This window comes from Cupressus sempervirens, chromosome 3 (genome assembly GCF_028749045.1).
Source record: "Cupressus sempervirens isolate cs-2001-9-10 chromosome 3, ASM2874904v1, whole genome shotgun sequence".
Classification (NCBI taxonomy): Eukaryota; Viridiplantae; Streptophyta; class Pinopsida; order Cupressales; family Cupressaceae; genus Cupressus; species Cupressus sempervirens.
The window spans coordinates 184,582,172-184,595,992 of NC_143120.1; positions in this window are offsets into that span (position 1 = coordinate 184,582,172).

The window sequence follows — 13,821 nt, forward strand, 5'->3', positions numbered from 1 at the left end:
ACAACTGGGATTATAGTACCAAGTATAGCTATCACTATTGTCAGGAGTATTCACACATTCTTGAAAATTGCATATAGACACATTTTGGAGGCAATTACAGTAGATGGTTGAGCCAAACCATATGTTTTAGTTCCTTGAAAACTGGTCATATCAGTAGGAATTGCCCAACAAAGTCAAAAGCACCCAAGATAGAGGTCAAAAAAGGAAAAGAGAAGGTTGATGTTGAACAAATAAGAGGGCAAATGAATAAAACTTGGAAAAAGAAAGATGAGTGCAACACATCAAATGGAGAGATCACTTCACCCAAGAGGTCAAGTGATCACACTTCATCCAACTAAGCAAAAGAAATGTGTATGGGACTCATATATAAAGTTATATCATACATCAGTTCCAAGACAAAGAAGTACTGCAAGGAAGAAATCTGCATAAGCAAAGATGCCAGGTCAAAATCTAAATTTTTTGCAAATATTACCGAACTATCCTCAGATGTTGAGGAAAGCTCCAATGGATGCCGAGTTGATGGAAGTTGAGTAAATGAAAATACAATGGGAGCTGAGTTATGGTGAAACCTTCAAGTGTCAAGTTTACAGTTGCATGCACGAAGCATTTAATGCTAGGTTTTGACAAGTATAAGGTTGAATTTTTCTCATTTTCATGTCATTTGAACACAAAGAAAAGATGAGAAGAGGGAAGAAGTGATCAAGTACCAACCTAATAGCCATTTGCATAGATTTCAATAGAAATTCAGCAAAAATTCATCTATTCAAAGGTATTTATCAAGTGTCGAGCTACACATAAGTTAAAGTTTTAAATATAACTTAAACCCTGGTCTTGTAAAATAGCCTCTAGTTCAAGAAACCCCAAAGCAAAGGAAGATCATGAGATTCAATTAGTTGGAAATGAGGTAAAGTAGACTGAGTTTAGGCCAATCCCTAAGGTTGCCTACAGAAATGACCCAGCTGGTGCGTTATACATCATTCCACCTAAAGTTATCATGGTTCAAGATGTGAGAAAATGTTATAACTATAAAATTGGCACCATAGGTGATCTTGAAATCTTCCATGCCTATGATAAGATATGTAACAATGGGATATTGAAAGGTGAATTGTAGATTGTTAAGAAGAAGGGTCTGAGAAAAACCCTAGTTTTTCCTACCGTGTTTAAGACTGAATGGATTCACATTATTTTGAGTCGAATTCATGATGGCTACCTATGGCTGCAGACAAAATCTATAAAGATTAAAAAAAGGGTAGTGCATAGGGTTACATGATTCCCAACCCTAGATCAGCCAAAGAACTTGAGAAGTGATAGAAAGGAAGTCATTGAGAAGAATACATGAGCCAAATGGAACAATAGGGGAATGACCATAGACACTATAACTGAACCCCTACTTAACTTTGTTGTGAGAATAATATCCCAAAAATTCTATCAATCCAGTAGGCTAAACAGTGTGCCACATATAGCTGTTGATGTAGATCATACCTATGATCTGGTAGAACTAATGCTTTAGTATATAAATGAAAATTTGGTAGCTATAAGAAGATCCAAGGGAGAACAATGCAAATTTGGATCAGTATTAATCTGCATATTTTTTTATGTGATGGAAGAATTCCCTTCAATTGGAAAGGTAAATTGGAATTCCAAGAAGTCTGCAATCACACAAATTAATGAGTTCATTGATTAGATGGGAGATAATTTTGAGGCTCAGATGACTAGCTATTTTGAGGACTTTAAGAAGTCCATGAAGCAGAGAATGAGAATACTAGTCTCATTGGTAGAGCAACATGTCAATGACATATGCTTCTTGGTTGACATTAACTACACCTACATCCAAGTAGCAATACCAAGAGTAAGATGGCTAAGGCCATTGGGATATGAGCTTGATGTAGATGAAGCCTCAGTAGCAATCACAAAATTGCTAGTAGAAGAGATAGACAAGAAGGATCCTCACTTTGGAACATATGATGTTGTCAAGTCCAAAGTTGAGACTAAATTGAAAACAACTTCTGTTATCAAGAAGAAAGGTAAAATGGTAAAGAAGATAAAGAAGACATTTGGAGCAAGTTATGAAGGAGAAGTAGGTGAAGAAGAAGAAGAAGAAGTAGAGGGAGATAATGAAGAAGAAGAAGAGCAAGGGCAAGGCCCAGTAGAGCTGACACAAGGCTTAGGAGAAGACAAGGAGGAAGGTGCTGAGGGAGAAGAAGATGAGGAAGCACCTACATCTGTCGAGCAAAAGGAGAGAAAGGCAAAAAATCAACCTGTAGCTCAACCCAAGCCCAAGAAGGTTACCAAACCAACTCAAACTAAGCCAGCTCGAGCAACAAGGGCCACTATAAGGGCATCCACTCAAAAGGCTAAAGAGGCATCAAAAGAGAAGAAGAAAGCCATTCAATAGCCTATTGAAGAGCCAAACAAGAGAAGGAAGTATGTGGCATAGCTAGATACAGATGATGAAGAGAGAACTGAGTCAAAGGACATCAGCCAATTTAAAGTGGTAAGCCATCCTCCTAAGACTGCAATTGATAAATTTTGTGATAAGATTAAAATGCAAACTTGAATGATTTAATGTCTCTTAATTTCAATAATATCAATAGGGGAGAGTATAATAAAGTAGAGGAATCTATGTATGCCATGATGGCAGAGTTCAAAAACACACCCCTAGAACTTGACAATACCATGGCCAAGGAACTGTATGAAATAATTGAGAACAAATGGCATTATTGTCTAAAAATGGAAAGAGAAATTAGAGAATCCACATTGGCTCAAGTAAAGCCAAACATGACAAAGGCTCAAATAACAAAGGAAAACAAGAAACATGGTGGTATAGGGCCTTTAGCATCCTTCAAAACAAGATTGAGGATGTTGTGAATAAATCCACACAATTGTGGAAAACAATTTATAAGATAACTGATGACAAGCTAGAGGAAGCAAATAAGGCATAAACTAGTGCCAAAGAAAAGATAGAGGAAAAGAAAATGGAGGAGAAGAAAGATGAAGAAGAGAAGCAAGAGGAGGAGAAGGAAGCAAAAACAAGAGTTGAAAAAGATAAGAAGAAAGAAGAAGAAGATAAGAAAGTTGAGGAGGATAAAGAAAAAGGTGAGAAGGAAGAAATGCAGGAGGAAGAAACTATGGAAATAGCTAATCAGTAGCAAGAAGAAGAATAGAGTGTGCAAGACACACAAATTCCACCTCCTAGTCCACCTCATGTAACCATTACACCTACAGAGACAATAATTTTCAAGCATGTTCCTGATAATTTAACTTAGAACATCAATCCACTAACTCCAAAGGATCTCTCCAAGATCCTTCACCAATCCACTCTATAGGCATAGTTATGCATAAGCCCTATATTGGTGAGTGTTGATGAGTTACAAAAGGCAGTAGCAACACCACTAAAAGAAAATTTGAAACCAAAGGAATCACCTTTCACATATACAACTACTTGCACTAATATTTTGATTCTTCCACCACCACCTCCACCAAGTGCAACAAGTGATACTATTCAGATGTTGAGTGTAGTGGAAGGGAAATTAGATGAGGAGGATACCTCAAAAAGAAAAGGAGCAGGCCGCCATACAAACATTGGTAGAACTACCAAAGACTGGTACTCCTACAAAGACCATTTAGAAGCTGAGCACTGAAGCCATTCCTTTGTAATTCTCAACCCTAGGCTCGAATTCAACTAGAGTGGCATGGGTACTTCACTATGGAGATCTTGACTTAGATGAAGATATTGTAATACCTTCCTATAATTCCAAGACCATCACATGGCACAAATCAATGAAATGCAAACTGCATTAGATAGAAGGCTAAGGCAGGAAGTACTGAGGAAGGAGTTCAATTACAAGAAAGCACTTCATGACATTAAGGAAATCTTTATGGATGCCTTCAACTTGCAGTCACCAAATGAAGCAAAGCCAATAATAGAGCAACTATCAAATATAGTTGACTAGGTGACCAATAAAGACCAAGATACTAATGTTAATCTCATGGAATGGTTAGAGAGAAAATTTCAAGGAAAAGAAATGAGAAGATATCAAGTGGAATAACACTTGAATAGGTAGAATTGGCCAAGAAAATTGACAAGGTCAAAGTTGTACTTGAGAACATTTTCTCTTTATACAGGAAATTGTGTGATTTTTCCAATTTCACACAAGAAACAAATCAGAGCATAATGAGCTTGGAAAGAAATTTGAAAATTTCTAGCATGCAACTACCAAAGGATCCAGCTCAAAGTGAGAAGCATTTTGCACAATTGCTTCACACTCAAAGGGAGTTATCTATACTTATAGTAGAGGAAGCCCATATTAAGGCTAAATTGATGCAAATCCAATCCTCCATAACCTTAAATTTAGAAGTCCTCCACAAGGAGCAAGCATATGTTGAAACAATTTTAAAGTAAGATCCAAATCTTTCTACACAAGTGATGGACTTGTACACCTTGCTGCAGAGACTGCTATCTAGCACAAGTCACTTGACATTGCTTTGGAGAATTGGGATGCAATTTTGAAAACATTAATGGAGGTAAATAGTAAAATTTTGGCTAAGTATGGTATTACTCCATAGAACCCTTTGACATTAGTGTCAAAAAGAGGGAGATAGATTTTTTAGAGAAGATATAAGGGAGATATAATAGTTTGATATAACTAAGGGGGAGAATACAATAAATTTTGATTACATTCTTTTCTTGAGGAGAAATAATGTTTTGGGGGAGACATGAATAAATCAGCACACAGGTACAGAATATAAGAATAGGGCAAAAGACAAAGAGGATCAGGCACATTCAACACATAATTTTGGTTTCAAGAATGACAAGGCACAATCAACTAAGGGGAAGTTATAAGGTATTTTGAACAAATTTTAAACAAATTTTGGAATTTTCAGGATAAGGTACTCATAAGGATAGATTAGTAATGATTAGTTAAGTGGTTTTGACACTCATGTCAAAGTGGAAGATTTTTGGTTTTAGATGGTTTTGACAATTGAGTGTAGACACACTTAACCACTTTCTACATTGAAGCTGAGTACACTATGTATGCCAAGCCATAGTGTATGTCGAGTCAAATTTTTAATAGGTGTTGAGTGACTTTAGGTGCCAAGCAGTATATAAGTGTCAAGTGACATATAGGTCTCGAGTCACAGTTGATGCCGAGCAAGTCAAAATGCTTCATATGCCAAGTGAGTTAGAATCATATATGTGTTGAGTGAGACAGAGTGTAATAGGTGTCGAGCAAGCCAGGATAGTATATGTGTCGAGCACCATTAGTCTAGTATGTGTTGAGTAATATAGAATCAACATATGAGTTTGTGTCCTCACAAACTAAGATGTAAACCATTTTTGGAGCTGACATATAAGGTTTTTGAAGGAGAAAAAGGATAAGGACAAATATTTTACATTCCCTATATGATCTGCATGCAGCCAATCAAAAAATGGAGAAGGCATGCAACCAATAAGGGAAATGCAAGGAATGAGCGAGAATTTAAAGATTCAATATGGATCATAGATTCATACCTAACTCTAAGCCTTTACAATCTTTAAAAAGAGGTTGAAAAACTCCATTGCATGTGTAGAAGAGAGTAGTGTATGGGAAAACTATACTGAAATTCAATGTGAAAGAGAGAAAGACTTAGATGAACAAAGCAGCAATTACACATCCAGTTGATTAGAATAGTACAAGGGACAAGGGACATGATCATATATAAGATCTCAGAGGATCAAGATCAAAAGAAGTAGATCAAGTGCATGAAATCATCAATTAAAGATTGTAAGCAATCAGGTCAAAGATTTCTAATACTTTCTAGCCATTGTATTAGATAAGTGAAAATCCTATGTTGATAGGTTAGCTTAACAACTACTTTGTAGATCCTTTGAAGAGGTGATTAAATCCTTTAATAGGGTAACACTTCAAGTAATGTGTTTGTAAATCCTCTAACTAGGTCACTATTGACAGAGTGTAAAGCCTTTAACAGGGCATCCCTTTCATAGGGTAGACCATCAGAAGTGGTCAAACATTTATTACTGCAGTGATTTTTGTGGGTATCATCTCCACCCTAGTTTTACCTTCTTATTCTAGGAGGGTTTCTGGTTTACCAAGTCTGGTGTTTTGTGTTATTGCATGTGTTTACTTTATGTTCATTTATATGTTTACATGCATGCAATTTATTTTTTAGTTTTTTATTTATTTAAAGGATTAGAAAAGGTTAAAAGTGTGATACTTCTGATTCAACCCCCCCTCCCTCCTCTCAGAAGTACTCTTCCCATTTTGAACATTCCAACAATGGGAGATATAATAGTTTGATATAACTAAGGGGGAGAATACTATAAATTTTGATTACATTCTTTCATGAGGAGAAATAATGTTTTGGGGGAGACATGAATAAATCAGCACACAGGTACAAAATACAAGAACAAGGAAAAAGACAAAAAGTATCAAACACATTTAGCATAGAATTTTGGTTGCAACAATGACAAGACACAATCAGTCGAGGGGAAGTTATAAGGTATTTTGAACAAATTTTTAAATTTTGAGGATAAGGTACTCATAAGGACATATTAGTAATGATTAGTTAAGTGGTTTTGAAACTCATGTCAAAGGAGGAGATTGTTGGTCTTAGATGGTTTTGACATTTGAGTGTCAACACACTTAACCACTTTCTACATTGAAGTTGAGTACACTATGTATGCAGAGCCATAATGTGTGCTTAGTTAGATTTTCAACAAGTGCTGAGTGACTTCATGTGCCGAGCAGTATATAAGTGTCGAGTGACATATAGGTGTCAAGTCAGAGTTGATGTCGAGCAAGTCAAAATGATTCATATGTTGAGTGAGTTAGAATCATAAATGTGCCTAGCGAGACAGAGTGTAATAGGTGTCAAGCAAGCCAAGATAGTATATGTGTCGAGCACTAATAGTCTAGTATGTGTCGAGTAACATAGAATCAACATATGATTTTATGCCCTCACAAACTTAGATGTAAACCATTTTTGGAGCCGAAATATAATGTTTTCGAAGGAGAAAAAGGATAAGGATGAATCTTTTACATTCCCTATACGATCTGCATGCAGCCAATCAGAAAAATGGAGAAGGCATGCAACCAATGAGGGAAATGGAAGGGATGAGTAGAAATTTAAAGATTCAATATGGATCATAGATTCATACTTAACTCTAAGCCTTCACAATATTTAAAAGGAGGTCAAAAAACTCCATTGCATGTGTAGAAGAGAGCAGTGTATGGGAAAACTATAGTAAAATTCAGTGTGAAAGAGAGAAAGACTTAAAGGAACAGAGCAACAATTACATATCCAGTTGATTAGAACAATACAAGTGATAAGGGACACGATCATATATTAGATCTCAGAGGATCAAGATCAGAAGGAGCAGATCAAGTGCCTAAAATTAGCAATTAAAGATTGTAAGCAATCAGGTCAAAGATTTCTAATACTTTCTAGCCATTGTATTAGATAAGTGAAAATCTTGTGTTGATAGGTTAGCTTAACAACTACTCCGTAGATCCTTTGAAGAGGTGATTAAATCCTTTAACAGGGTAACATTTCATGTAAAGTGTTTATAAATCCTCTAACCAGGTCACTATTAACACAGTGTAAAGCCTTTAATAGGGCATGCCTTTCATAGGGCAGACCATCAGAAGTGGTCAAACATTTATTGTTGCAGTGATTTTTGTGGGTATCATCCCCACCCCAGTTTTACCTTCTTATTCCTGGAGGGTTTCTAAGTTACCAAATCTAGTGTTATGTGTTATTGCATGTGTTTACTTTATGTTCATTTATATGTTTACATGCATCCAGTTTACTTTTCAATTTTTTATTTTATTTAAAAGATTAGAAAAGGTTAAAAGTGTGATACTTTTGATTTAGCCCCCCCTCTCAGAAATACTCTTCCCATTTTGAACATTCCAACAAAGGGGCCTTGGGATCAATTGGTTCATTGACAAGGGCTTCAATGATATCCTTTGCCTCGTCAATATTCACCTCATAGCCAAGAGGTTTCACCCATGCAACTCTAGGCTTAACTACTTGGATATACACCTTGTCACTATCCACCATGAAGCATACATCATCCTTATAATCTTCAACTAAATTCATTGGAATCCTAAACCTATTGTTTATTTTCTCCTTGAATACATTGAAGTAGTTGTCCATGATGCGATTATATTTCTCACCCATCTCTATAATATATTCATTTATTTTGTAAAGCACAAGCACATCTTTTCTCTAGGCTATAGTGCCTTTAGAAGGGAAGAACTTCTATACATAAAAGAATAGGTAGGTTAGCAATGAACCAAAAATGCACGGGTTGTTCTTTGATTTTCTAATACTTTGTATGTTTTTGTTGAATTGTCTCAACAATAGGTTGACAAGGTCATATGATAAGTTGTTCTTAACCACTTTGAATGCCAAATCTGTAACTTCACATTACATAATGTTTAGTTGACTTGAACTATATATCTTGCGTGCAATAACATGAATTTCATATTTTATTTCTACATTAGTGAGACTGCTGATTTTCATACCTCTGCCATCCCATTCAGGTAGTGTTTTCTTCTCCAACTCTGCTCGACCTAGGGTTTTTGTTGTTTTAGCTTTGGCTAGCATAGGTAGGCTAGTGATTCGATAAATCATCTTCTTCATTATCAAAATTAGTTTTTCTAACCATAGTTGCCCATTATGCACCCGGCTAAGGATAAACCTAATTGATTTGATTTGAAATTCTTAAGGCATATGGGGGATATGTGTCAACCCTTTGGCTTCTAGATGTTGATGCTCAAGTTTTAGGGCTCCATTTACACATACTTGACCTAGGGCATCATCTATTTCTAGAGTACCAATTTCTTGAATAGCACATTTGAAATGAGTATGAATGTCATTAATAAGAAGTACATTAGGAGGAATTTGGGATTGAGCTTTTTCTTGGATCTAGGGTTTCAGAAACTGTGGGAGTGAGTTTGAAATTTGGTGCTTTCCATTCAACTCCTCAAACCAACATGTTAGATCCTCACTTGACCTTGCTACTACTCGATGCCATTTTCACTCAGTAGATTGAGAGAACTTTGAAATTTTTTTCCTAGAAATTCACTCAAGTCACTTTGATCACACTGGAAATCACTCTTTGCAATAGAATTTGGACACATTGGTATACATTGTGTTAAACATCATATGAGGAAAAGAGATAGTACCAAGAGATGTTTCATTTGTATAGAACTTGGTCATCTTGCCAAGAGCACTGGTAGAATTGAAGATGAGAAGAAGGCAAAAGTTGATAACATCTAAAAAAAAATGAAACAACAATGGATTCCTAAGTCTACTAAGGATACTAGTCCAAGCAATGATGGTCAAGTCACTCAAGAATTGGGTGACTCTACCATTTCTAATTAAGTTCTCAAGGAAGAACTAGAACTAGGCCATCAAAGAAGACATCTAAATCAGTTCCAATTGAAAGGTGACAAAGATCCAAATATGTATACAAGATACAAAGGGATCACTAAGCAAGATTGGTATTAGTTATTACTAAGTTACCTTGTCTACCAAGTAAGGTCGGGTCATAGACTCTACCAAGCAAGGTCAAGAGTAATAAAGGCACCTATGGTTATCGAGTCATAATGATGTCGTCGAGTAATCAATGCCATGTAGTGGATGACGGTCTGTCAACATATCTACTTTTGTATCGAGCATTAATGGAATTTTTTTTGACTAGTATCCTCGGTAGACTTAGGAATCCATTGTTGTTTCATTTTCTTTCATATGTTATCAACTTTTTCCTTCTTCTCATCTTCAATTCTACCAGTTTTCATATAGTTCTTGGCAAGATGACCAAGTTCTATACAAATGAAACATCTTTTGGTAGTATCTCTTTTCCTCATATGATGTTTAACACAATTTATACCAATGTGTCCAAATTCTCCACAGTAATGACATTTACACCAAGTATTGTAGTCCCAACCAAATATTGCTTTCACAATTTTCTCTACAGGATTTAATGTCTTGGTTTTGCACTCTAATGCCTTGTGTCCATGTTTTTTACATTTATGATAGTTGCCTTCAAATCTTGGTTTCTCTTTGCATTCATTATCCCTATGACCATGCTAATTGCAATTGTAGCATTTTCTATTGAATTTTGCTTTTCCATTACTCCCACATTTGTTTGATGTATGGACTATCTTACCACAGTGATTGCAAGTAGGTATTTGATTCTTTTAAGCACCTTATTTGGAGGATTCACCTTCTTCTTTGTATCCAATTCTTGCTTTTTCTTTTTGCCTATAGAGGTTTTTCTCATTCAATTGATTCATGTGTGCTTGAGATTTCATCATTCTCTCATTGATTTGCTTCTCAGAGTTTAGATCATTTCTCAATCTTTCATTGATTTGTCTTTCGAATTTTAGATCATTTTTCATTCTTTCATTGATTTTCCTTTTAGAATTTAGATCATTCCTCATTCTTTCATTTTCAAATCTTAGGCTCATGATTTTCTCATTTGCATTGGAGAGCTGATCAATAAGGTCTGCTTGCTAAAGTGATTGGTTCTAGATTTCATTGTTCCTTCCATCCATATCTTCTTTTATCTTGTTTCTCTATTCCAAGACTTCACATAACCTTAATGACTGAATCTCTTGCCTTCTTCTTAGCTTTCTTACTTCTTGTAGGGAACCACTCTTCTCTAGGAGTTCTTTGATTGCTTCATTTTCTTCATCTGAGCTGCTTGAAGGGTGAAAGTCTTCAATTCTTTCTTCAATGTAGAGATGATCATTCATTTGATTTGTAAGTTCTTTTCTTCTTTTCAGGGATTGGGAAAGTTGCTCCTTAGCTTTCTTGAGTTGGGCAAATGCCATTTCCAGATCCAACTTTTCATAATCAATAGCTTTGTCAAGTCTGAATATCTCCATATCCTTGATCTTTCCTCAAGCTATTAAACTTTCTCTTGAGAACCACAATGCTTTGATACCAATTATTAGAAATATTCAAGACTATGCTAAGTTACTGAGAGGGGAGGGGTGAATTAGTTACTTCTAAAACTTTAACAATTTCAATTCCTAATCCAATAAGTCAATTAGTAATTAATTCATCACATATGATCTAATTGGATGCATGAGAAACTGAAAAACATGAAAGCATCCATAACATATTGACACAAAGATTTGGTGACCCAGAAACCTTCCAAATAGAAAGTAAAACTGGGGTGGGGATGATATCCACAAACTTTAGTACTGCAGCATAAAGTTGGCCTGTTAAGGATTAAATTGATCACTTATGATGATCTGACTTGTTAGGAGCAATTAGGACTGTTAGGTCCACCTTGTGAAAGGATTTACAAACGTACAATTAAGTATGCACTCTGTAAAGAGATTTATGAAAGACTGTTAGGTCTACCTTGTTAAAGGATTTTGACTAGTTCACCTGTTAGAATGAAGTAGTAGTAGATCTCTGATTTGCAACTAGGTTTTTTGAAAGAGATTCCTTTGTGTATTGATCACCTTTCTGTGATAGATATGTCTCTACTACTCCTTATGATGTTATGGCCTTTACAATTCACTCTTTTCCTGCTGCATTTATAACTTCAACTTTTGTATCCACATTCATATTACATCCATGCATACACAATGATATGGTACAATACATTACATATATATACCAATCCAAATTACATAATTACAAAGTCGGTCATGATACAAGTTAACACAAATATTACAAAGTCAGCCCACATTAAGACACTCGGGTTCTAAAGACTGACTCGGTGAGGTTCTGATACTCGACATCCACTGTCATTGCTCGACATTGGCATGCACTCGATAGACATAAAAGCTTGGTCCATACTAATCACTTTCAAGTAGTCTTGAACTTAGTCTGCACTAGTGACTTGGTAGATATTGTGCAACTTGAAAAACAATGAATCACTTGGTTAGCATAAAGTAGCTCGGTTAACACTAGCTTCACATCACATGAACTGCAAACTCGGTAGATATTGCAATGCTTGATAACCACTGATAAACATGGTGTATACTGAAATGCACAGTTTAAACTGGTGGACTTCACATTGATTGAATCTGCTTGATAACCACTAAGATTTGTCAAAAGGACTCAGTAGCAACTATAGAACTCGGTGGCTACTGAATTACATGGAAAACACTATAAACTGTTCAATAAGCTTGATGGCTATATACAATCTAAATAAGTGTGTGTCACTAATAAAAAACTTGACTGATATGTCAACATCATGTACGTAGAAATTGAAAGGAAAACATGTTTAACAAATGCAAGTAATAACTTTGAAATAAATTTGAAAGCACTCATTAAATTTATGCAACATAAATTAAGTTGCACACAAAATATAACGAAAACCACATCTAACCATAAAATGAAAAGAGGGAATATAATTCATGAAAAGAAGATCTAGAAACCAAATTATAATGTACAATTGTATGTTAGGTTCACCCAATATATAGTAGGGAAAGTGAAGTAATTTAATGCATGAAAATTTCCTCCTTTCCCTAATGCACAATTTGGAGGAAGATGATCTGATAGCCTAAAGTATGATTTAAGCCCTAAATGAGTCAATGGTCCTTTACAATTATGAATTGGGAGAAGTTATATTTTGGAGGAAATGATATGATGATGAAAAATAGGAGGCCAAACAAGAAAATATAACAAGTTACAAAAGATATAGATTAAAAAAAAAGGGTAAATAATCATAATGGCATAAAATAGAAACCAAAAGACTATACTAACATATAGTTTGAATTTGGAGCTGATTCACCAGGTACAAATTGCCTTGGGTATTTTGTTCTTAGGAATAAATATCCCAAGGCACTCTAATCCTAGTGATTCTGCTTGAAACTTTCACAATGAATCTAATAGATCTCACACTTTCCAGATTAAATCCCAAAAACTTTTCTACCTATTTTCACACACAAAAAAATGAAAACGGTTGTGGAGATCATTTTTTTGCTTGGGAAAGGCCTTATTAAGGAATCAACCTTAAAATTTAATGAAATTGCACAATGGAAAGTATGTAAGTATAAAGTTAAAAGTTAGATATACCTTGCAAATGCATGTACCTTAGTAAATAGATATTAGGACTACACACATTAATGAAGGCTCTCGTATGTTTCTTGAATAATAATTCTTGAACCTTGGAATATAGAAATGAATCAAAGGTTCTTTTATAAATGCATGGATCTATGAATGTCACTCCTAGATATTCAATATTTTTATGTTTGATGGACACTTTCTATGAAGGAATAATTTATGTGGATGGGAAAAGGATCTTCTTTCTTCATTAAAAACTTGTCTATGTGGCCATCATAGGAGAATCTTTCTATAACAGAGAATATTGCCTTTGAAATTCTATTAGACGCTTAATGAAATTCTTGATCTTGGATGCACACATTAAAATATTGAAATTGATAGCTTGATAATGGATGTGTATAATACTTGAAAATATTTTATTTTCAATATAAGGAGAGATGGGCTACTTATATACCTCTCACATAGTTTAGGATTCAAAATTCACCTAGGAAAACCAATAGATCTAATTTCTAACTAAAAACCTATGATGAGGTCCAAGTTTAGTTTTGAACCCAATTATAGGGGAGCACAATGCCCTTGGAACATAATTCCTTGAGCATTATGTACCTAGGAGAAAGAGCCATAATTGAATTTAGGGATCAAGGATATATGATAGATTTCATAATAGGTATAGATAGGAAGCTAGATCAAGCATAATCAAAATTATATATTGAAATTACCAAAATGGGGCTTAAGTGAGCATTTAATTATAAGTGATAACATTTTAGGATTATACACTAT